The sequence below is a fragment of the Pezoporus occidentalis genome, unplaced genomic scaffold (assembly GCF_034315485.1).
Source record: "Pezoporus occidentalis ecotype Australia unplaced genomic scaffold, CSIRO_AGI_Poc_V1 ctg241, whole genome shotgun sequence".
Classification (NCBI taxonomy): domain Eukaryota; kingdom Metazoa; phylum Chordata; class Aves; order Psittaciformes; family Psittacidae; genus Pezoporus; species Pezoporus occidentalis.
In genome coordinates, this window is record NW_026914297.1 from 687,178 (window position 1) to 713,627 (window position 26,450).

At 44.6% G+C, this 26,450-nt stretch overlaps 2 protein-coding genes across 3 annotated transcripts in view; one reads left to right on the plus strand and one right to left on the minus strand.

Moving 5' to 3' along the window:
- TAOK1 (TAO kinase 1) overlaps window positions 1–21,019 on the minus strand; it is a 71,297-nt gene extending 50,278 nt beyond the window's left edge. Inside the window, exon 1 of the mRNA XM_062622461.1 lies at window positions 20,821–21,019. The gene's annotated coding sequence lies outside the window, so the exon portion shown is untranslated. The remainder of the gene's footprint in view (window positions 1–20,820) is intronic.
- Window positions 21,020–22,261: 1,242 nt separating this feature from the next.
- NUFIP2 (nuclear FMR1 interacting protein 2) overlaps window positions 22,262–26,450 on the plus strand; it is a 56,329-nt gene continuing 52,140 nt past the window's right edge. The window contains exons 1-2 of one of the 2 annotated variants that reach the window (XM_062622468.1): window positions 22,262–22,360; window positions 22,666–22,757. The gene's annotated coding sequence lies outside the window, so the exon portion shown is untranslated. Of the gene's footprint in view, window positions 22,361–22,590; window positions 22,758–26,450 lie in introns of those variants that run through there. The other variant, XM_062622467.1, reaches the window with a different exon arrangement.

Genomic DNA, 26,450 nt, shown 5'->3' on the forward strand with positions numbered 1-26,450 from the left:
TACATCACGCTGCTCTGACTCTCACTTGAGCAAGTGTGAACCTGGCAAAACTGGAGCCAGCAGGAAAGACCTAAGGTAGAAAATAAAGTCGAATCCAAAAAACTGGAAGCCTCTGTGGGAATAATGCTACAAACCACTGGCCAGGAAGAAGTTAGCGAGCAGCCAGCTGGGGAAAGTCAACTAAATCTAGAGGCAAAAATACTGGGAAACTCCAGCTGCCCATAAGAAAATAAATTTAGGCAGATATCCTAACGGGGCTTGAGTTTAAAGAAACCTTTTCTTGACCCCAAAGCAATTTCACTCCCGAACAATAAATACAGTAAACGTAAGCAAATCGGCTACTTTGGATTCAGCATAAATAACTCAGAAACAAGCTACTAAAGCTCACAATGTAGATAATTACCCTTGAGAAAAGGAGTGATTAAAAAGTAGCAGTATCACACACAGCCTTAGAAGGGAGGCCTGAAAGGAAGGAATTCAAAGTCTTTCTGACCAGCCAGTAAAGAAATAACAAAAATGCTTAAGTTAAGCTTGCAAATGAATTCCCTGGAGTGCAGGAAGAGGGCAGGACACATGCCCACCCCAGAGCTTCCAACCCACCAGTCCATGGGTCTGACTCTTCTTTGAGCAAGTACAAACCTGGCAAAACTGGAGACATTAGGAAAGACCAAAGGTAGAAAATAAGTCAAATATAACAGAAATCCAAGAGAAAACTGGATGATTCTGTGGGAATAATCTTAAAAACCAAGCTGTGCCCCAGCCTGATCCACTACCAAGGTACCAGAAAAGCCACAAAGGAGAACAAGGATACAGGATAGAAGGTAAATTATCTGCATAAAGATGATGACTAGGTATAAGGTATGGTGCTGTCACAGACCATACATCAAGAAAGCTGGTCCTTCAATAAACTCATATATTAAACATTACTGACCTATGGAGATGAGTAAGGAGCTGCCCTAGGGTCTGACTAGCTCCAGAGTGACATCTCCTTTTGTCACAACCACTGCTCCTTCCAAAGCCACCGCTCCAGAAGCTCCCACAGTGGCTGCAGCCAAACTGAAGAGAGGAATTAACCGAAGTAATAATGAGTGGAAGTAACATGCTCATCACTTGGTGACTGTGACACACTGAGAACTAACAAGCCAAACATTTATGCGCTGGGCTGTGCCATCAAAATAACAGAACAACTCAAAAGCATATTCAACAAGAAGTGGGCAAAGTCTTGTACACAGAATTCTTGTATTCATTAGTCTTAGGAAGAGAACAGAAACTTTGCCTCTTCACTGATACACAACTCTGATGCATAATTACACATTTGGAGCAAAGGAAAAGAACTTTGCAACCAGAGTGACCGCAGATCCTGTGTAGCATTTGTATTTAGGATCTGGAACAGGAGGGAAAGGTACATGACAAGTTTTGTTTACGGCAGCTGACAGTACCAGAAAGTACACAGGAACCTTCAAAACCGAAGTGTATGAACAAGAAGGCAGGAGATGAAAGGTCAAAAAGTAAAGAACCATCAAGCACGCATCTAGTCTTAACCATGAAGAATCTATTAGGAAAATAATACAGAATTTCCGACAATATACTAAGCAAGTCTCTGCCATGCTCTGCTCCTGGCTATTATTCTTCACTCACATCTAGCCATAAAAATCAAAGTACAGTACAAAAAGGCCTCAGAAACCTTAAATGTCCAAGAAGACAACCTAAGCTTGAGGAGAAAAGGTGCAAGAGCTAAAAATCATACACAAGAAGGCCATGTGAGGTGCTCAGGCTTCAAGAAAAACGAGAGAATCCATAAAATGTAAGAGCAGCATATTTATAACAGAGTGAAAGAATTCAACCAACTGAGCTATAAAGAGGAGAATTAACCTGCAGAAATGGCTGCAAGGTGCTGAGCCCAAGAGATACAAACATTGCTTTTTAAATTAGACATTCACAGGAGTAAGAACATCCACAGACAGGTCGGGTAAGGTATTCCTGAACGCTCCTGGCACCTCTTCTGAAGCATCCAGTTGTTACCACTGCCAGAAACAGCAGGTAGGACCAGACCAGTGATGTATTCTGGATGACAGTTTTCATACTGCTATTCTTCCAGGGTCAAACCAGCATTATCCTAACACACCTTGTTATGAAAAAGGCCAATTTTGTTTAGCATGGGTTAATAAAATATACAACTGCTATCACAAACAGAAAAAAGGGTTTATCAAAAGGCTGCAGAGAAATAATCATATCATAGAATGGTTTGGGTTGGAAAGGACCTTAAAGCTCTTCCAGCTCCAGCCCCTGCCACGGGCAGGGACACCTCACACTAGAGCAGCTTGCTCCAAGCCCCGTCCAACTGTACCCACAAGTGGAGTACCCTTACTGAGCTATTATTTCATGCATCTCTATAGCCTGTGAGCACCTCCTTTCCTGCTGGAATTCCCCAAAGTCAGGGCGATTTGTACAGTTTTACTCCAGCTCAGGCTGAGTATTTATTTTTCCTGCCTCCACATGACTGAGCAGAACAATGTTTTGACCAGCACACAGCAAAGGGATGAGTCAAACAACCAAAAGCAAACAACAACAGATCAAAACCCACCTATTTTACCTACGTGAAGGAATGCTTCACCAGTGGGTTCTGCAAGGTCTAGATTACTTCTCTCTCTGCCCTTCACTTCAAGCAAAGCATAGTTTTCAATATGTATCAGGATTAAAAGCCTTTTAATTTGGTGAGTTTTATCTGCTTTCATGGGAACAAATGCTCATTTCAACTCAGACACAAAACAATTTAGGTAGTGGTGGTTCAGGTACAGAGTATGGCTCAGTTGGATAGTTAAGATCACAGGACTGAAGGTCCTATTAACTCCTGTTCCTGCTATTTTAAGCAACTATATAACAGAATCCAGTCATCAAAATGTAACCAACTCTGGAGAACTTCTCAAAGCCACTCCTCTGGTTACAAAGCTGCTCCAGAACCCTGCTCCCATTCTGATTAGGAACATATTTAAGAACTGATTTAGACTGCCTTACAGTTTGTGTTTATTGCCTGTCAGTTTACACTGACTTACTCTTTTCCCCACACTGCCCTTAAACAGTATTCTTCCCTTTTCCATATTGAGGAATAAGCACAAGAACAGAGATATAATATGTCCCCTTAGCCTCTTAGCTGAAAAAAGCAAGCCAGTTTTGTCTCCCTTTATGATACAGGAGAAAGCTGGCTTTCTAACACATCCCAACAGCCCTTCCTCACATATTTCCCAAATTAAGGCTTTTTTTAAAACATCCCTGAACAAAATTGTCCACATCTGCTTATTTCCTGGCCATATAGCATTAAACTTTTAAAATCACCATCGTATATTGAATATACTCAAGTATTTCAACATCTTTCCATTTCTGATAAACCACACTTTTGTATTTCACCTACATACAATATATATTTTTACATATTATGATATGCTTGTTGATACTGCATGACTGCGCACTTTGTGCTACCCCACTTATATCCATATTACTGCAAACCCCCCAGCTCATTCCATCCTGCTGAGTGAGACTCCAGCCCTCCTTTGGATTGATGACACCCACAACTTCACCCCAGCAAATTTTATTAACACATTTACAGTCCTTTCACATGTACATCAAGCCCAAAACACCATTTAAAACTGTCTGAAGATTGGTCCTTGGAACTATCATCAGCTTCCCTTTAACCCATACTGCCTCCATTGACAGCACTAACTCACCTCCCCGCAGCCAGTCCTTAACCCACTACACCACATTTGGCTTTAAGAAGCCTTCAACATGATGCTGTCCTGTTGGCCCTGTGCTGCACTAACACACACCTACGTGAGATGAACTGTACCTGCAGAGCTCCTCCATCCTGGCCACTGTCCTGCTCCATCAGCTCTCCAGCAACCCTCTCCCGTGGAGGCCAGCCCCGCTCACAACCCATCCTTCCCCAAGCATGGCAAACACTGTATAAGTAGTGCTAAAATCAGGAGGTGTGGGTGGGCATACAAAAGGTATCCTCGCTGCAGATGGGGGAAAGCATAAGAGGTGTGTGACAACCACCGTCACTTTCAGTCCTGTGCTGATGCCTGCCGACTCCACTCCCACCCCGCACACTCGTGGTCTGACTGGTCCTGCACTTCCAGCTGCTGGGTGGAACAGAGACCTCCCCACTGTGGCACGGAAGTGAGATACGTGCTCTGCCTACCCAGAAATTCGGGGCCCATATGGAATTCCATAAACCCGGAAGATTTCTCATGGAAGCTCTGACGTCATTTTCACACAGGAACAGGCATCCCTGCAGCGAGAGCCGAGTCTGAAGCAGAAGTTCCTAAAGGCCTGCTTCCCAAATGCAGGCAGTCACAGGTTCGTGTGCCACATTACAGCTGTTCCGTTTGCTGACATCTTCTCTCTTATGTACTTCTATACCCATCACCATAGCAACCTAATTCCTCAGAACATATAATGCAATTTTTGTATCTAGTCTATTAGAACAAAATTATTAAGGTTACAAAGGCAAGCACTCCAGAATTAGAAAGTGTCAGAATTCAGACTGCCATCTCCCTTGCCAACTCATCTTCTCCTGCTGCCTCCATCTTCCAGGCCCCCGAGTCACCTCTCCTGCAAGCCTCTAGCTCCATTTCTCCACCAGCTGTAGCTCCTTCCTCTCAGATTCCTCTGCAGCCACTAGACTTCTGTCCTGATGGATTCTTATCTCTCCTCTCTCATCTGACTTTTATGCCTCCTGCATTCACACCAGGCATTTTCCTCCTCCACACTGCCTGGGTGCTCTCCAGGAATGATTCACTCAACACAGGACAGAGATTCCCAACAGCCTAGAAACTGGAAACAAGAGGAGCCTCTCTGGCAGGGAAAAGTCCTTCTGATCTCCTATAGCCCAGGGCTGAAGCATATTCAGCTGCACTTTGAGGATAACCCCCAGCATAGCACTGGTTTACCCTCTTCTTATTGCCCTGGAAGAGTGGGTCCACTGAGGAAAAGCCCCTGCTCCAGGAGGTGTTTTGCAATAACAAAGAGATTCTCCACCTTGATGGAACTTATATAAAACAAATTAACCTTTATGCTTTACCTGCCTCTATCATTATTTATCTATATCTCACTAGGATGAAGACACATGCATGGAATGCTCAAGTGTTGTGGTTTCTCTGAACACCAACATCTGCAAGCACTATAGAAGTGAGGAGTGGAATTCACTGCACTGGAATGTACCCAGGAAATTCAGCTCTCTCCTTACAGGTTTACTAAAAGGTCCATCAAATCACAGACTTCAGCATCCTACTGCTTGGCTGTCTCTCCACCAGAAAGACAGGTTAAGTCAATACATCATGTGCACACACAGAAGGTAAATGACTACATCTTTTCTCCAAAAAACCTGCTTAAACAAAAATCATCTGGCTCTTTTCTGGTTTTGGCAGGATTATTACTTGTCCTCAATACAAGGGATGAAAGAGGTAGGTCACCATCATCACCTGAAGCAAATAGCTGGAACAACAATTCAGAAACAAGGCCCACAAAGCAGGTTTTAATGCCCAAGGTCCACCCTGCCCAGGCTGACTCTTGCTGGGAGTATTTAAACAATTTTTCTGCTGTACACCAAGTCAGAAACACAGCACTTCCTTCTGGCCTGAAGAGTGGAGGGAAGCACTTAAGTCGCTTGAATGTACAAAGTAAGCATTAAAGTGTTTTAAGGCTGAAAAGGCAATTTCAGCTCAAACAGGAACATATCCATCCTAAATCTGACACAAAACTGTAATCAGAAATGGGTCTATTCCAATAGCACAGACCCAAACACCTTTATATTTCACAGGTTCATTGTGTGCTGGCACACAAAGCTGCTTAATCCAGCTGTTCTCTGCAATCATTCACAAAAGCAAATGAATGGAAAAGAAATAATCAGCAACCATTTCCAGCCCTACCCTTTAGCTGGGGTGAACAATAATTGGATTGCTTCAGTTGATGGACCAAACTATTTTCTGTGCCTTTAAATAAAAGGTTAACTGAGATAAGGTGGAACCTGCTCTTACACTTGGGCTTGCTGAAAACAAGGCTGTCCTGCCTGTTTCAAGGACTCTTGCCTCAGCTTTTGCATGAGGCGAGGCAGGGAGCTGCAGACAGGTGCCTTTTCCAGGTCTGACCTGTAAAGGTATAAAGCCTCCAAAGAAAATACAACTACATTAATCTTACATTTCTCCTTAAGCACTCACTGCTGGCAGGATGGAGCTGGAAGGCCTCTGTCAGCACAGCACCTTGCTGGATGGCAGCGGTGTTTGCTGTGAGGAGTCTCTGATCCGAAGGCAACCAGTGACTTGGTCAAATCATACTACTCAGAGTAATGCCATCTAATGAAGGATGGTAAACGGAGATGGTAAAAACTACTGCCCAGAGCTATAGCTACATGGCACAGCTGGAGCAGGATTAAGCTGCATGGTCTGAAGGACTTACTTAAAATGGTCTACAAATATGCAACGCAGCGGTCTGGCTATGAAGATACAGAAGTAAAGCACCAGGGAACAAGAACAGTCATGAGAACAGTCCCAGGAAAGCAGTGGGACAGACCTTGCCAGGGGGACTTTAGAAGGAAATCACGTGCTGCTTTGTTTTGGTGTTATTTGTGGGTTTTCTTGCCCCCGAAACAGGCCTTGGTGTTCCCTCTCCATTTTCACATTAGCAAATGGACAACGTACAGAAAACACTGCACATTCCTCACATGAGCCTCCCAGACACCCTCCTATTTCCCTGAAGAGTTTATCAAACAGTTTTAGACAAAAAAAGAAACTGCCTGCATTAGAGTTTCAATGCTGTCACCATATCTGTCCAGGTTCCCTTAAAATGGTTCTCTTCCTTCGAGCATTTAAGTATCTGCCTTATCCACAGCTACGAGTAGTCCTTGTGCTGAGGCAGAAAAATCTGCAGCGTTTTCCATCTGACTTTGAAGAAAGCTCATGGAATTTAAAAAGTAAAAGAACATGAGAAGACAGTCAGCTGTTATCTAAAAACATCTTCATTAATGATAACTACACACGTTTAGTTTTCATCATGCCAGATAGTTTATACTGAGAAACTGCATTAGAAATTTAGTCCTGGTGAACAGTAGAAGCCTTTAAGAAGAGGTTTTCCTTTTAGGACACAAGTGATGGGTTGCACTGGGGTTGATGGTATTTAATTGTTGGTGAAAAGTAGAAGAAAAGCATTTCCCTGAAATAAAGACCATTCATTCTAAAGCTGAAATGTTACCAGTCCTTGGGATTCAAACCGTGTATTGTCCATACAGGTTGGAGAAAGCAAATCACAGCTCAGGACGGCGGTTTCACAGCCTGCAGGACACAGCTCTGCATGACTGACACTGGCCAACTGTCTCAACTCAACAGGGTGGTAAGGACTGCACCTGCAACGTCTCCATTCACCCTGGCATTTCTCAGGTCTTATGCTGGGTCTGGAAATGTGTGGAAAGACCAAAGGTTGCTCCATTTCCCTTCTTTCTCTGAAGAGGAATTCTTCAACAGCCAAAACTCACAATGTCACATCTGGGTATACTTTCATTACCAAGGCCTAAAAAGCCCTGGTATTTGCTGAGTACATAGAGAGCTGCAACAACCATCCTTACCTTACAAACACATAAACTACATGACTAAGGGGTGACCTGCCCAAGACCACACAACTTCACAGCAAGAACACAAAGGTCTAACATCCCATTTCTTATGCCAACCACTAAATACACAAGGTCTGTGCTTCTTTTTTAAGTTTCACCCAGTACCTAGTCTATTAAAACAAAGAGGTTGGAGCTAGATGATCTTAAGGTCCTTTCCAACCCTAACTATTCTAGGATTCTATTTACCTGATTTTATAATCATATATCTCAATGTAAGTTACATTTATCACAAGACAGAGTGTTACACCTTTGCAGCACAAATATATCAGTGAATAACAGGCTTGTGATTGCTAACACCTTTTGCCTTGAGACTACCAGTCTGCATACAGCTGGAGAACATGGAGGCTGCAGGTTGTCTCTGCTCCAGCGGCTGGACAGAGGTAGGTGCTATCAGATTCCTTTCACATCTATTTAGATTTGAGGAGATAAGCACCCACATCACACACAAAAGAAGACCCTCACATCCCTTTGGCAGCCAACTGTTTGAAGGGGCACAGAGAAAGGAGCTCCTCATCCCAGAGGCTGCCTGTGAAGGGCATTGGTAGAGTGTAGCAGTTCTGCACAGCACCTACTCTAGGGATAAATAAAATTCCCATCTCCACAATCTCCAAGGCTGTCAATCTGACACCTTTTGTGAATACTAAATTCACACATACAAAGAACTTTCTCCTTTGTAGGTTTTGAAACATCTCGCATGCCGTTTCCTGCTGGTAACTGAGCGAGCGGCATAATTTCATACCTGGCAATTTGAAACCTCTTTTCCAACAGTTTGGAATAATGGATTATGCCTCTTGTCAGTAGGAACAGACAAATAAGAGAAAGGGAAAAAAACAACAGTAAAGTTTTGAGCAACATTTCTGCTATTAAAGAAGATCTATTTGCTGACTGCTCCTGTCTCCTAAACAAAGGGAAAGTCAGGTGTCTATTTTAGAAATTCTAAGGGTCTTGGATTTTGGAGCTGGGAAAAGTAGGACAACGTCCTGATACCTTGCGCAGATACACCCTAACAACTGACCAGCGAGAGCTGCTCCCTCATCATGCATGCAGCTCACCCTTGCAGCCCAGCTGGACAGGGAGAACTCAACATGCCATGCCAGAAAACAGTATTTACGTTTTGGATCCCAGCTATAAAGAGCAACCAGGTTCCTGAACACAAAAGGGCAAGGAATATCAGCTCCAGCGTTGCGCAGTGCCCAGAAGTTCTTACTACATCTGGACAGCTTCTCAGAGACCACCAGTCTATCCCCCACAACCAATGCTCAGTTTGTAGCTTCCAAATACCTCAACCCACCTCTCTGCAGATTATTTTGCAAAGTCATTTTGAATGAGGGAATAGCAAAAACCTTAGCCTGAAAAAGAATAAACCTGCCCATATTTACATGAACCATATTGCTCAGCGTAGATAACAAGCTGCATGAAAGCCAGTTGCTGCTAGGCCACAAAAGGGCTTCCATAAAGGCAGAAGAATTCGGATACACTCAAATTCCACAGGCTTGAACAAAAATGAGCCTGGTTCTATCAGCCCTGCAGTTGGTTTTGGCTGCTCCCCTGATGCTGGCCAGGGCCCAATAGTAATCTTGGTGGAAGGCTGGTGTTAGCACTGCCATGGTACTCATACAAACCTCTGAAGTGGATGGGATAGTTCTCTGGTAGAAACCAACACAACAGTGACAAGAAATCGCTGTGCTTTAAGTATCCCCAAAATGGTAAAAAAAAAGGGAAAGGTTGCCAATAACAAAGATCCCTGAAGCAAGGAGAACTTTGGTGCTTACAAAATGCCCCTATATCTGCATCTGGCACATCATATACATCACATCCTCCAGCGAGGCAGGATGAAGTTATTTTTGAGAACCCGATAGTAAGAACTGAACAGAACTGCTTCTCCCGCCCTCTTTTTTCTCTATGAAGCTAATTCCTGTTGTATAAAGTCAGCTTGAAAGCTCCTTTCAAAGCCAAAGGGGGAGGGAGGAGAGGGAGAATCAGATCTGCTTGTGTTTTCCATTTGACATTCAGGTCTCGTCCCCCCTGTTTTGTTTTCCTGGAGGATGCGGCGGAGGCGCAGACCTCGCGGAATGATGACATCACATCCACCAAAAAACCTAAACCCAAAGAGGAGGGCTCAGCCCTCCCTCAGAGCACAGCTCAGCAGCTCCGGACAGTAGCTCTGCTTCTGGCAATTACCTCTGGGTAACGGTGCCATGCAGAAAACAAACATCCCCTTCAGTACCCATCAAAATGGGGAATGCGACAAGCACAATCCTTCCCAGGCCAAGGAGGATCAAGTTAAAAGGTGTTTACTTATAGAGATATCTTGAACACTATATGGTTTGATACTTGTTTATGCCTGTTCTATCACAGGCTTTCAGTTATACAGGCACGTGGCTTTTACCATGCTAAAACACAGTATGTTTAAGTTGATGTAAACTGGAAACTGCTCTCATTGAATCAGAATCCCAGACTGGTTTGGGCTTGAAGGGACCTTAAAGCTCACCCAGTTCCAACCCCTGCCATGGGCAGGGACCCCTTCCACTAGAGCAGCTTGCTCCAAGCCCCTGTGTCCAACCTGGCCTTGAACACTGCCAGGGATGGGGCAGCCACAGCTTCTCTGGGCACCCTGAGCCAGCGCCTCAGCACCCTCACAGGGAAGAGCTTCTGCCTGAGAGCTCATCTCAGTCTCCTCTCTGGCAGGTTAAAGCCATTCCCTTTGTCCTGTCCCTGCAGACCCCTGGCCTCCCACTTAAAGGCTTTATAAAGTTATTCCTTCCATATGAGCTAGGCATTCCAAGAAGCATCTTTCCTGCACATACTGCACCAGGGACAGAGGAGCTGCTGGACGTGTATGCATGCAGAAGGTAGCACCAGCAGAGGGAAGGAACACACCTCTTGCAGTAAAGAGGCATTCATACCCTGTCTGTATTTTTTAGAACTCAGGAGAGGCCCATGCCAGGACACGTGCACTGACTGCTCCACGTCATGAGGAGATTCATCCTTCGTGTAATACCTACACTCAACACTTCGACACGACTTGCAAGCTCAGAAATAACAGGTTTTAAGTGAGAAAGACCTGCAAAATCTTCGAAGCAAATCTCCAAAATGCTTCTTGACACCAGACTTGATGGTGCATGACCATTTTCCTTGCTCCTCACAATTTATGACTTAATTTTAAGCAGCAATAATGAAAAAACAGCAATAAAAAGGGAGAATTATAGAAAGGAATTAAATACCCTGTGGTCATGTGGTTCCTACTGAACAGCACAACGGTATCTCTTTGCTATGATTTTTTTGGTAATTAAATATGAAACTAAGGAGATTGCCATCTCCACCTTATGCACAAGCTAATCAGTATTAGCAGCCCACTCCATTCAGACTGAATACTAATAGTTTCTCGAAGCAGCAAAACACAGCTTTGCCCTCAACTTAGGACAATATTCCAGCAATAACATCAACTAACCAGGTCCCATTTGCAGAGTCTGTCCAGAAAAGGATTTCTAGGAGACCCCATCCTACAGGATCTCACACCTCCCCCGAACTCAGAAGTCCTGATTATTGTTCATCATCCACCTGAAGGGATTCTGGCACAAGAAATGGTTGATTTTGGTTAAAATGTAATTACAGATTTCAGTGAAGCAGGTAAAGTTTTCTATGGAGTTGGATTATAAGACTTCAAACAGTAAAATGGTAAGATGCTGGAACGGGGTACCCAAACATCTCAATCTCCTGTCCTGGTGACTGAAGAAAATGAGACATTAAGGAAGCACCAAAGGAGGTGGTAACTCCACTCAGAAAAGGAATTTTACTCCTAGATTTGCAGTCCGATCTGTTCTATCAGCCAGGCCCAGTGGAGCGTGCCGAGTCCTGCTGGGTTACCTCTGGAGACTCATCAGGACAGACGGACAGTGACCTTCTCTGTAATTTTCTGTTTACATATTTACAGAAGGTATTTTAGTGGTGAGACTGCATGTGTCATGTCCTTAGAAATGCTAATCACAAGCATGAAATCACATCTAGAAAACCCCTACATCAGCAGGTGCTCGATGCCTCCTAACCAGAACATAAGCACACAAGAAGAATCACAACTCACACCATACTCTCCTTCCACTCATGCTGCTCTGTACCACTCATGCTAGTCCCTATCATCCTTGTTTCCCCAACACCTATATAAATGAGTAGGTAGATTTTGCAATGTGCATGATAAACAGGTATGAACCAGCACAGGTAACATTAGTTCCAAACCTGAAAGCATATCGTGGAGAGCACTTGCTAAATTTCATACTCCATGGCTGTGGCAACATTGAACAAAAATCCCTCAGAAAACCAAGGTCTCAAAATAGGGAACACTTCAACACTGGCAGTCAAATTTCAAGGTTTGAATGCTTTTTGGGTTATTCTAGTTTTAAATAATAGGAGTGAAGGAACAAAATCCTTAGTTTCATTATTTCCAAATAAGCTCCTGCAATTTTACTGCATAGATATGCCTTAAATGAATACCAACACTGCAAACCTCTCCGCAGAGACAGCTGAAGTAGAATCTAGAACAGATGAAAGTTACTTGTGATGAGCTGAGCAATGGCTCGCTCTGCAGTGCTTAGAGACTACTGATGCTACAGGGGCTCAAAGCTCTTCTTCCTTCCCAGGTGACAACACTCAGGTTTCTACAGAAAACATCTGCCTTACAGACTAACTAGACCTTTAAGAAGATGTGAGATTGAGCAGCAGTAGAGACTGCACAAACAGGATAACAGGATATACCCTTGCCCCCAAAGAGCTCCATGAAAATGTCCACACAATCCCCAAGTCCTGCAATTATATATGCACAAGAATATTTTTCACTTAGGTGGGATGTGCTCAGTTACCCCTGTGTGTGACTGACTCCCAAAACGGAAAGACTTTGTTGTTCATCAAGTTCAGGGACTGATTTACAATGCATTAAAGGCCCTTTTCAGATTTATTTAAAAACAAAAACCAGCAACCAGCACAACATAGTAACACAGAATATCACAAACTGCAAGACGTAGCCAGTCATTAATGAACACCATCAAAGTGCCATTATGAGAAGAAAAATCCATATAATGTTCATATGATGAAACAAAAAAAACCCAATCCCCTGCATTATTAGGAGGTCATGGCCAGACTTTCAGGAGAGATCTGGGACACTGGCACAGCACACCCTCCACAGCATCTTCTACACTGCTGCTCCTGCTTTCCAACCTGGGGGTACTGAAGTCAGATGTTAACTGGGGACCAAGGAGACAAATTCTTCTACCTCTGTCATCACTCATGCTGGGCATATCACTCCTCTACCTCTACTTCAGCATCTCCACCTTTTAAGTGTGGAAAATAAATGTGTATTCATCACCCATTTAAAATATTTTGAGATTTACGGATGAAATTCAGAACTGGGAATTACTATTATTATCTTGCCAACTCAGAGAAAAGTACAAAAACATCACAGAGGTAAAATAATCTGTGTTATAGCTTACTTAGATTTCTATTTGTGTACTAATATTTCATTTCTCATCATACTAATGATAGCTATTTCTATTTAAACATAAAAATATTTGTAATACCTACAAGCAGCATAGTGATTATACCAGTTTATAGTCACTACAGTCATTAGTTTTCAGTACCAGGGTGTGCGATGGGAAGACTATTCAAATAAGGATCAAACACCCTGGTGCTGGACCAGCCACTATGGAAAGACTCTGGAGCCCAGGTGATGGCCTGCCTGCAGTCAGCCACAACCACCAACTCCTGCAACAGGGGAAATACAAGGTGCTTATAATGTGTGAATTGATATTTTCAAGAGGGAGGAGCTACTCAAGAAAAAGCACCTACCATTAAAGTATTTTGGAAAAGGACTTTTCAATAAATGAGTAAATAATTCTTTAAATGTTCTTTATGGCTTTGTGACTTCTTATGAGCCAGTGCAGGTAAATCACATTCTTTATAAGTAAACTATTTTCATGTTACTCTAGTATCCCAAGTGCTCTGCTTGTGATTGTCAAATCAGGAACAAATCTTTTACCCAGTCTTGTTTTCATAAACAAATTTAGAACACCAGTACTGCAACGAAATCAAAGGTAATGGGGAGGATGAGAACTTGCTGCTTCTGGAACATTTTATTTTGGGCTAAAAGCACACACATATTGACCTCTTCTTAAGTACAGGTTATTGTAAGAGTTTGGAACCCTGCACTCTGTCTTCGCAGTCAGCAAGAGTGAAATTTGGAAGACTCTGGTCAGTTTGGGACTGCTGTGTAGGCTGATCAGGTAAGAACACAGTCAACTTGTGAGCTAGCAGCTCACAGCAACACCTGAGAGGAGGGAGAAGGAAGCATCTCCAGTGACAGCCATGCAATCAACTGAACTCACACCAAATATCCTGATACCAAGCACTCCTCCTCCTCCTCCTCCACGGGCACACACTCCTTGTAAGGCTCTGGGTGCCTGACATGGCTTTTGGGACCGAGATGCCCTAGAATTCCTTCACCCATGTACTGTGTCAAATGAAGTGAAAAAATAATCTTCCATCCTCCACAAAGAACAGATGATCAGCATTCGGATGGGTTCGCCTGCATTCTTGCTGCAAAACGGGCAGGTCCCAGCAAGAATTAACAGGAGGCTCTACCACACACCTCCAGCCAGAGACTAACCTAGTTTTAAATACTTCAAAGCATGGGTTAGAGGGGGTTTTGTGTGCGAAGGGAAGAAGGAAAATTAAGCCAAAAACCCAGGTAAGAGTTCAGGGTTTGCCTATATGGCAATTAACCTTAATAAAAATGGAGCCTGGCATTCTTAGCAAGGCCCTGCTTCTGAAACATATCATTATTTCCTTCCCAACTTTGATACGCACTTCTAGAAGCCAGCATGAAACTCTGTCAAGGCCTAAGTTACCCTCTTTTTTAATTAAAGTTGCAAACCTTCATAGAAACCTGAATCTAGGAGCTTGCCTGCGTACTAGGATCTACTGAGCAAGTAGAAAGTGGGGTTTGTACCACTTCATCTGATGCCAGGGAAAATCATTATCACTGCAACAGAGTTAGTCTTTATGGGTGGTGAAACTGCATTACTACAGTTAGTATGGTATATAATTCCCAAGACAAGGCTTCGGTATGCAAAGGGTAATAAAAAAGCCCAAGGAGATGTGGGAGGGTGGTGGATTTAAAGGTGGATTTAACGATGATCACGTGCTATACATAGATCTTGTGCTCTGACCCTTGAAGAAGACAACAGCTCACCTAGGGGTATGCAGTCGAATCACACATAAATAGATTTCAAAACCAGGGTTTAACTAGTTTGCTATCTAGGCCAAGAAACAGTTCTGGAACACATTTAACACAGTTTAATCGCATCCAATCATGGCTGGCCCAGAACTGATTTTAACAACTGTCAACTGCTCCTTGGAACAGGCAAAGCCAAAAGGCAAAGATCACGGCGTACAGTGTACGAAGGACCCGGAGACAACCCAAACATGCAGAGCAGCAGCAGTAAAGCACATTCAAATCCCATGATCTTTATTCAGATTGGGTTACAAGGAAGTGGGAACTGGGAGGAGCTAATCCTAGTGACAACTGCAAGGCAGAACTAAAGCAGAAACATGTTGTGCTGCCATCGGGACACAGCTTGAGAAATCCCAGTATCTGATGGAGAAAGTTGCTGCACTACTTACCCTACACCCGTGGCCTATTTGAGAAACAATGTTAGCAAAAATAACCTCTTTTCTCATCTCCTCAGCTGGGGCAGGGAGTGACAGTCACCAATTAAAACGGGACTGAGGTGGGAAGTAAGAATTGCGTATTAAGAAGGGGGAAGAGGGCAAAAATAACAAACATGTGCAACCCCACAAGCAATTCTTTCCAAGAAATCCCAACACAACAATTCTCTGGGAGCAAGCTCCTGGGTCTGTTACTGCCTTTGTGTATGTCAGGGAAGAAGAAGGATTGCTGGATGCTTGGGAAACTGACTGAACACATGGACAGGGAACAAGCCAAAAACTGTTACAAGAAATGTTCCCTACCCTTTCAACATACTTGCATTCGCATATTCCAATTTCCCATGTTCCTGGGTCCCAAAGCTTTCCCCAAGTTACAAATCAGCCAGACCAGAATGAACTGAAGCTGAACCAGCAAATAGAGGGACTTCTCCCAAAGGATCTAGCCCCCAAAAACTGTGTCTGCTGATGCTCAGTGAATGGCAGCAGGCTAAAGGGAAGAGGAGTCTGAAGTTTAGCTTAACTAAGCAAAAGACTGAAAGGAACTTTATTCACATTTTTATAAGTCAGGTGCAACACACATTGTCTTTCAGTCTGAAAGCTACGAACAAGAACCTGAGATTAATATTAAACATCAAAACTTCCTTTTCAACCATGGCCTAACATAACTGACATGCAGCAAAAGCTTCCAACTAAACACACAGGCAGCACGCACCCACATCCCGATAGAAGGCTGCCCTGTAAAGGCATTACACTTGATGAGTGTAGAACACTGTTTTTATAAAATTACATCTCACTCTAAAGAAAATATTTGCCTGGCTGTAGCCAGGAGTGTAATAAGGGTCAGTGGAAGATCACAGGCACAGAAAATGGCAGAGCCTGCCAGCTTCAGAGGGCTGTGATTTTTACTTCTTTCCTCAAGATCTGAGTTTTCCCCAAACCACACCATTTGTAGCCTTTTCCATTCTAAGGACAATATTCAATATGTAAGTCTCATGCTGTCACCCCATCCTGACCCCTAGAGAAAAATCAAAACTGTATCTAGCCAAGCAACACAACAGGCAAAACCATCAGCTACTGCCCACTCAGATTAAGCAGCCACCATCATCTCTGTAACTCCTGTTGGACTGTCCTCACCACACCCCTAAGAGAAGGAAAAACTCATCTCTGAACTGCAATGTAGGTGTGTAACTGACTCTGCAGATCTGGACTCAGGAAGCTCTCATTAAACTGGAGAAACTTTTCTGTTTAGAGAAAACTTGCTGCTGCTGTGGCCATTTCATGCTATGTTTACAGTGGCTACCTTGCCTTTTCTTCTGGCAAAGGAACCAGGATTTAGCAGGATGTAAAAAATAATAATAGTCAAGAGTAACAATGCCCTAAATTTCTGTCAAAGTATTAAAAGTTCTCAATGGCTTCCCTTTGGTAATTAAAAAACTACTGTCATTCCAGTGATCACCAAATATTTGTTTAAAAACTGCTTTAAGAAACCACATTTGGAGCACTCATTGTGCAGTCTAATGTCCATTGTGTTTCTAAGGACCTTCAGAAAATATTCCTGCCTCCATGTTTTGTACTGTAAATGAGCACTTAGACAAGGAGGAGGGAACACTGTCTAAAAGCCAACTGTGCTTTTAAACAGCTCTCCATCCTTTTCCTCCCATGATGGGCACACTTTCCCCTCAGACACTTTGCACTTCACCTCTAGTTTCATGTTCTTGTATTTTAAGTTCTGCTTTCACAGGAAGGATTCTGCTTCACAACTCTGCAGCTGAGCTCCCTCTGGAACTTCACACGAGGGGATTAGTGGTTTTCTGACCCTCCATCCATTGGATTTTTTTCCAGTCTCTTCTCCACACAGATATTAATGTATGATGAACAGCTCCTCAGCATCTTAAAGAACAATAAAACAAAAAGAATCCTGAAACCTAACTACTACAGGTTTAGGAAAAAGCGCCATCAACCACCTCTGTCTCCACACATTTCTCTTTGAACAAGCTATGGTTCCATGGCAGAATAAACTGATATAAATTGGGCTGTCTGTACCATCAAATAACCATGCACTGAGCCGTTTAGATAGCCAAACTGACACCAAACTCCTTCCATTTTGACTTCGGTCAGCTTTCTGCTGGTGTGGCTCAGCACAGGATCAAAGACCAGAGCCAGTAGGATGACATAAGTGGAAAGGTAGGGGGAGGATGGTACCACACACCTGAATCAACTTCTAGAGCAACAGGAACTCACCAGAGAGCACAAGACTGCACGGACCAGGGTGTCATCCTGTGTCACGTTGGTCAAGAATGAGCAGTTTGTGGAGAAGAGCAAGACACATTCAAGGGTTATAAAAAAAGGACAACCACGAGTCTCAGAAGATATTAAATCATCCCTCTGTATTGCTATAGGCAAGCTTGTCTCAAACACTGTGAAGTGAGGGAGGACATCTGTGCTCCCCTTAACTGAAATCCTGCTGTCAGACCCAGGATAACTCTAATTCAGAGATATTCAAGTCCAGAGTTGAAGTTAAACTCTTCGGGTTCACAATGAGAAATAAAACTAAAAACCTTCACACTGGATAGCATATCTGAACAGAAAAATTAATGGCCATCCACGACCATTGTAATTCAGAAGACAAGAGCCCACTGGTAATACCAAAGATTTTCTGTAGTTGTTAGCACCCACTTCAACATAACAATACATTGTTTACCTGATTTTAATATGAACAGAAACACAACAGAAAATACTTTTAAGATAGGATCTTAGTGATTATGCAAGTGTTCTCCAAAATACATTGAGAATAGAAAAGACAAGTGGTATTTATCATAGCTTATTACCACTTCTGGATCACAGAGAACCAGAACAACTCAGAACATTTTCTTATTTGACAAAACATTTTTACTGCCAACTAAACTTATATGAGGAACATTCTGCAAATGACTGTAGTATCTATTAAGTTAGATCAGAAGTATATGCTTGCAGAAGAGAGGAAAGAGACGACAGCAATAGTCCATCCACCTTTGCCAGAAAGAGAATTAGCACCTGAAAATGAAGTACGTGGAAACCACCTGATGTTCCTGTTGAGTGTGAAAGGGTTGCGTCCAAGTGGATCTCACTACTGCAGAGTCAGCTACCTACAACATCTTTAAAACAAATCTCTGAATTCACTGCCATATCTATTGTTCTCTACAAAACATCCTCATTACAGGAAATCCACTACTAGGATACATCTGAAGATGTAATTATTAGTGTGATATTTGCTTCTCTTCTAATGTGTCCCACCAAGCATAAAAACTGAGGCTAACAACTCATTAAAAAATATGTTATTCCAATGACAAAAACTGATGTATTATAATGGACAGGCAAAGATGAACACTGCACAAATGGAAATGTTATTTAGATGGAGGTAAGCATTTAAAATTCTCCAGCCTTAGAGCAGAATTTAACAGAAGGACATATGATAGATAACTTTTTCCAACAACCTAACTTGAGGCCTAAGTCACCTTATCTGTACATAATTTTAATGCCAACATCTGGTCCTCTACACGCAGCACTTAATTTCAGTCTAGTTAAAAAGAGAAAAATATCAAACTATCCAAGGAGTTTTTACTTCAGGCAGTGGTGTTTCCAGAGGATTAAATTTAATTTAAGCTGTTGTATCACAATCACTTTCTCTACAGTGAGACATTCTTAACAGAGGAGAAAAAAACATTCTCTCAAGTTCAAAGGACAAATTAAGGTTCAAGTTTATCAATGTATTTCAGGCTACAGATAAAAGGAAGAGGAGTCCTAAAAATGGCAAACATACCAGCCAGAACTAGGCCAATGTTGTGGAGAATCTAATACGAAGGCTCAAACCAGTCGTTGATTAGGTTTGCCCTTGGACTTAAGTAGCAAAAACTATGACACACACGCTATGAAGAGGCACAAAGGCAAGGAACAGGGAGGCTCAAAGTAATCTCAAGAAAAATTGATCTAAAATCATATTTATTGCAACAGAAGTTGTTATTCTGGAATCCTGAAACATGAAACCAAACCTTCCCTAGTGTCAAAATATAACAGCTTTCCACCATGTTTTCACTATCACGATGTGCTATCTATTAAAGACATTTTTCAGACACTGATGATCCAACAATACTGTTCCACAATATAAATATATATGTGGTGTTAGGGGTGGTATTTTGGGACCATCTGAAGCACTCCAAGCCGATAACCTTTATCCAAATACATAAAACAAGAGCCATGTCAAATGCACTATAAATAGCATTAATAGTAAGGAATCAATAACATCCAAACCTTAGGTAACATCTTATTAATCCGCCCTTGGCATGCATAGGCACACTGCTGTAAGGGCTCTCAAAATGCAACAGTCAAAGGTGAAGGACATAATTTGTTCAACTAGTTAATGCAACTGCTATTTAACCAACTCAGCCACTAAAATGCCACCTAATGAAATACTCCATGCCATGATAAGCAGCAGAGACAAGGCACGATCAACACGAAGGGTTTCTCGTGAGAAAATAAATTCAAGTCCTCCAGGCTAATACCGTTCTGTCATTTTTTTCCCGAGGCACATAAAGATCTACACTTGACAACAACCATTTTAATCCCTGGTTCTCTCTCCCCCCCTCTCCCTCCCCATTTCTTGTACCGCGCCCAACACAATGGTACAACTGCATGTTCCAGGCGCCCAGGTATCGCCTTTATATTTATTTCTGCTTCCACAGTGACAAAGGTGAACTCTAAGGCTTCAAAGATGCTTTGCAGCAAAGCAGGGGGAACGGTATTCCCAAAGCCATACCCACACGCGGGTTGCAGAAATCTAGCCTCCATGAGATGTTTTAATCTGACAAATTAAAATGGTTGGGAAACGCTATTTGGCTAACGGAATCGGCCGCCACATGCAATGCTAAGGGGAATCAAGAAAAGGTCTTTAAAATAGGTCACTTTCATCCAAATCCCACACCAGCACCGAACAAAATGGTATATACACGGAAAACTCACCGCTTGGGGAGGAGCGAGGGGTAGGGATCTCGGGGGAAGGAGGAAAAAAAAAGGGAGGGGGGGGAAAGCAGGAATCCGCCGGTCTCCAAGGGACCCCCCAACGCCTCGGGGGCTCCGGGCTCGTCCACCGAAGCCCACCGGAGCCGTGCAGACAAAAAGGACCGAGGCGCAGGGCACGCCTGGCCCGGCCCCAGCCCCAGGCCTGTGGCGGCCCCTGACAGCGGGGAACACCCCACCGGCGGCGGCCGCCCCTCCGAGGGAAGCGCCATTTCGCCTCCCGCTCCCCCGCCGGTGTTCGGCCCCGAGTCCTGCGGCACTGCCGCAGAGCGCGGCGGGGGAGGCGCCGGCCCCACCGGGCCCCCCCTTCCCCTCCACCTCAACCGTCCTCCCTCAGCCCTCCCGGGGGCGCCGCCGACCCGCCCCGGCCGAGCCCCCCGCCGCGATGCCCGCCTTACCCTCCGCCGCAGCCGGGCTGGGAGCGCCGGTCGGCCCCCGCGGAGGAGGAGGAGGAGGAGGAGCGGGGCAAGGGGCGGCGGCCCCGCGGGGGGAGGCGCCCCCGGAGGGGCGTCGGGCCCGGCCCCCGCGGGTGCCCGGGCGCGGCGGGCACAAAGGCGGCGGGGCACGGCACCTAAGATGGCAGGGCAGGCGCGGCGGAGCGCCCAGCCGCCGCCACCACCACCACCAACCACCGCGGCTGCCGCCGCCGCCGCCGCCGCCTGGGCCCCGCTTCGCCGAACCGCGGCCAGGCCGCGCCGCGGGAACACGGCGTGCGGGAGGGCGGGCGGCGCCGGCCGTGCCTGCCGCGGCGGAGCAGGTCCCTTCGGCCGGGCCGGGCCGCGCCGGGGTAACCGCCTGCCTGCTCTGCCGCCTCCCCTCAGCGCCAACCGGGCTCCGGCTGCTCCGTCGCCGCCGCTCCGCGCTGCCCGCAGCCAGCGGCCCCCGCCCGCCCCTCTCGCGAGACTTTGCCGCCCTCTTCCCCCCCATCCGCGGACGCGCGGGAGGGGCGGGGGGCGGTGGTTGTGGGGAGGAGGATGAGGAGGGGCGGGGCCGAGGCCCAGGGGCAGTTGTGAGGGGCGGCAGGGGCAGTTGTGTGGGGTTGGCGGGGCAGGGGCAGTTGTGAGGGGCGGCAGGGGCGGTTGTGTGGGGTTGGAGGGGCAGTTGTGTGGGTTGGAGGGGCAGTTGTGTGGGTTGGAGGGGCAAGAGCAGTTGTGAGGGGCTGGCGGGGCAGAGGCGGTTGTGAGGGGCGGCGGGAGCAGGGGGCGGTTGTGAGGGGCTGGCGGGGCAGGGTTAGTTGTGAGGGGTTGGAGGGGCAAGGGCAGTTGTGAGGGGCGGCAGGAGCGGTTGTGAGGGTTTGGAGGGGCAAGGGCAGTTGTGAGGGGCTGGCGGGGCAGGGGCGGTTGTGAGGGGCAGCGGGAGCAGGGGGCAGTTGTGAGGGGCTGGCGGGGCAGGGGCGGTTGTGAGGGGCAGCGGGAGCAGGGGGCAGTTGTGAGGGGCGGCAGGAGCAGTTGTGAGGGGCTGGCGGGGCAGGGGCGGTTGTGAGGCGCGGCGGGAGCAGGGAGCGGTTTGGGGGGAGCTATTGCGGGTAGACTAAGGGCAGTTTGGGTGAGGGGTCGTTGAGGGAATGGAGGGGACTGAGGAGAGTGTGAGGAATCCCCGTGTGGGGACCCGGAGGGGTGAAAGGGGCCTGAGGGAGAAGATGGGGGGGAGTGCTGCTGAGGTGTAGGGGAATGAGGACACTGAGGAAAGGCAAGAGGAAGTTTAGCTGGGTGCTCTGGGGAGGAGCAGGGAGAAGGAAGGCTTGGGGATAGGGCAGGTGGGGCCTGGACATGGGTGAGGAGGTGGAGAAGGAGGGCAGGTTAGGGGGCAGTTAGGGGCAGTTGTGTCAGAGGGGGGTGGGTTTGGGGCAGGTGAGCTGAGGATGAGGACATCCGGCTGAGTGGGGACACTTCACGTGCTGGGAGCAGCTCAGCTACAGGTGTTAATCCCAGGAAGGTGGTAGGTGTCTGCTTGTGCTGACTCTAGTGCAACTGGCCTGGCCAGGTGACTGCGTTTCTGGCCATACACAGGACGCAGTTCAGCCAAGGGCACACAGTCAGAAATGTTTAATAGTAAAAATCTCCCAGGCCAAGCACAGAGCATCCTGAGCTGTAGTCTTGTGGTGGGTTTTGAACTTGGTAGGTTGCTGAGCCTTTGTGTGCTTCGGTATCTCTATCTATGAACTAGAGATAACAGTTGGCTTCATGCAGGGATTAATTATCATGTCTTGTAGTCATGTATTTGTTTATTTGGTTTTACTATAGATTACAGCTGGAGGAATGCTAAACAGTCCACCTCTCCTTGTCATGGTGTTTAAGCGCATTGTGCTCCTGCCTGAACAGAGGAAATCACTGAGGTCAGTCTCCCCTGTGTTTATAGTTGCTTTCCCTTTCAGAAGTATGGGGGCAAGGAATCACCAACAATTTGCACTGACATCCTGATAATAAATTGTTAGAAACAGTTACGTAAGACACAGTTTGTAAAAGGTGTTTTTGTAGGGGTTGCTTGCGCTTTTCAGGTCAGGATTATAGCTTAGGGGACAACGTTATAAAGTGCCCTGCAAATATTCATGGCTCTGAAGTCTCCAGTATGAAAAAGTACAACTCTAAATCCAGAATTACTGCTGAAATTAAAAAAGCAAAACAAATTTCCTTCCTGTTTTCCCATAAACTAACAGGTGTTTTATACCTGTTTGTACCTATAAAAAGGCTTTGTGAAGCAACCATTGAGGATGATGCTGGATACTATTTATGTAAACTTTGTTTTTACCTTTCAACAAGCAGAGCTACTGGGGACTGTTTAACCTGGGATGGGGGAAACCTGAGGGAAGATAAGAACAGAGGTTGGCTGTAATAATTGTGGACCACATCTAAGAGTTCTGCAAACTTCTCACATACTGGTCTGATACTTCGCCTTTTCAAATCCCAATGGGAAAAGTAAGGCAAGTGTGGATCACTTCAAACATATGTTGTTGTAAGTTATTGGGGAAAGGCAAACTAAAGGTTTATCTGATTATCTCAACCTTAAAGTTGGCAGCTATGACAGGAAACTTGGTTTCATTCATCTGCCAAAGATATTTGTAGCGTATCGTTTGACAAGTTAAAAGGCATTTTTGTAATGGTACAAAAATAAAACCCTCCACTTTCTGAAACTACAGTTTCTGTCTTTCTAAAATAACATGGGTTTGGAGGCATGCTTTGGGGGAAATTAAGGACAAACTTGAAAGGTAAATATTTGTATTTTCATATGTTAGAACAATGGTGTTTGACACGAATCTACCCAGCATGGCCTATCAGTATAAATTTGTTCTCGTACTTGTTTTGCAAAAGAGTGGTATCATTTGCTTTTGCAATGGGAGAACTAAATGGAGCAGTAAGAGGGAGTGATCTGCCCATGGGGTCATAAGGTGGAATTGAGAATCAGGTTCTTCTGAATCTTGATCTTGTACTTCTTCTAGCAGACAAATTGCCTTTAAAGCTCATGAATGATGAGAGTAAAAGCTTCAGGTAGTGAGGTCTGTAGAGCTAACCCTGCAAACACCAGCAGAGATTGGGCCTCACCTCTTTCTGTTACACATATAGAAAGGCAACGATAGCTCTAGGTAAAAATTCTCAGCATCTCTAATGGTGACTGCAGAAAAATGTGAATAATGCTTTACTGTTAACTATCAAGTATTTTACTAAAAAATACTGGATTTGCATTTGATCCTTATTCAGTGATAGCTTCAAAAATAAGCAGAAATTCTGAAGGAACAGCCAATATGAAAACTATGATGTTTATTGTCACCAGCGAAACTGGCACTTTTAGTGTGCTTTTCTAGCCCTGTGCTGTTAGGCATGCTCTTGCTGCTTTCTCAGATGATCATGGTAGGCATCTAGAAAGTTAGTTTAGCTTAGTTTGCTGATTTCCTGATGCAAATTTAGTTCATTTAAAGAACTAAACAGGTTTATGTGTGTCTGCATTGGGATTTGCACCCATCTGCTTATCCAATAGCTATACCCAAAGTTAATTCCATCAGAAGGAGGTGCCAGAACATCAGTAAATACAAACTGCAGATTGCCTAGAGGTTCAGCTGCCAGGCAGAATTGGTTTCAACACATCATTCCCGATGTGCTGCCCAGAGCTGGTCATGGGGTAGACCCACACAACACTCCAGCATAGACAGGACGTTTAAGAGTGTGCATCAGCACTCCATAATATTGTAGGAGAGGAAGTAGAGAACAATACTATGTCCAACGGAAACTGTGGCAAGAATTTATTCAAGGCACATTGTAATTACTCCAGCTGGGAATTTGGCCAGGACATTGGGGTTAACACCCCTACTTCTTCAGAAGTGTCATAGTTTACTTTTTGCAATGACTTTAAGTGATGAGGAGCTTGGCTTTCTGTCTCAGCAGAATGACAACACCTTTAGCAGTATAAACTACTTACAGCAATGCAAAGGTCCTGGTTCAGAGTTAACTGGGAGCAGTGATGGGGCCTAGAACAGTAATCATTGCTTTATAAATACTTGAGTAGATAAGAAAGATAAGAGTGTGATTAGGGCAGAGTTTCAGCTGCTGTAATCACAGTCCTACCTTCCTTAGCCTCCAGTCCACATGCTGCTTTACTGTGACCCTTTTTAAATGACCAATTGTAGATTTTTAGAATAAATTGTCAAACTTGAACTAATTAAATTTGGTTATTAATTGTGATAGCAGTTATGAATTGCAGTTGTCAATGGTTTTGGTTTAGGCATTTTGGTATCATGCAAGCAGAATGTAATTTAGCCAAATTAGAGAGGTTTCTTTTTTACTTCTTTCCTGGCAATGAGATCTTCAGAATGTGCCCTTTGCATGTTTTATGTACTGAGTTAGAAACTAACTTTCAGCTCCTCTGTTCAAGAAAAGATAAGCCCTCGTGTGTTTAAGTGTGTGACTAGTTGTGAAATGCACAAGCAAGGAATTGTTTTGCTTTTCCTAGCTCATGAAACCTGCAGTTTGGGCCATTATTACGGGTTAGGAGGTTATACAGGAAAAACATGTTCTAGAGAAAGGCTGGTCAAAATAAACGAGGTAGAGTCTTCCAGATGGTTGTAATCTGGTTTTGTATCAATGAGGTAAACTTCAGTACCTTCACTGGGATGAAGTTACCATGTCAGACAGCATCCCTCTGATGGGTTGTGATGTTGTAATGACAAAAATGAAGCAATACTGATGTTATTACATAACTGCTTTTGTATTATAGCACAACAATAATAGTACTTCATTCTTTTCTCTCTTGTCTTTTATTAGATAAATAAACATATTCCTTGCTCTGCACTTCTGATTGTCCCATGAGTCAAGGGAGTGGTTTTATCTATTAAGAAATGGGGAAACAGTGGCACAAGAAGTACTTGCCAAGGTCATATGGGAAGTCAGTGTCAGAGGCATAAACAGAATCTCAGCTTTCTGACTGTCCCACTCTACCCTCTGGGCAACCAGACCAAAGTGGAAAAGTGGCTTGCAGTGTGACTCAACAGCTTTTCCTTCCTCAGCATCTGCCATGCTGGGCAATTACAAATAAATGCCAGTAGGTCATTTCCACCTGAGCCAATCAGGTTTCCAAGGGACTCTAGGTAGCTATGTCTTCTGTTGGTGAGGGCTTCTTGATGGATCTTTGCAATAGTTTTGCTTTGTAATGTTTTCAGAACTTGAAAAAGAATTCTTTTTTTCTTTTGTCAGATGTATATTTCCCCTGATCTCTTTCAGGGTCTTTTGTAATACACGTTGCTCAGGGGCAGCCAGGAATTCTTTTTATCTTTCTGTGCAACAGAATAACAATAAGCTTATTAAGCTCTCCTTTTTCAGGTGCCTTTTTTTATATATATAGTTTATAACATAAATGCCAAATGAACTGATGCTAGGAAGTACTTCCAGAATATCAGTAAAACACATCACGACTGACACAGCACAGTAAGAGGCAATGCACTTTGGTAGGTCAGATGCTTAGAGATAAGTGGGGTGTTGGGGTGCCTCTTAAACACAGTCATAGATAACAATGTTCTTGACTCCTTTTAACAGCAAAATCA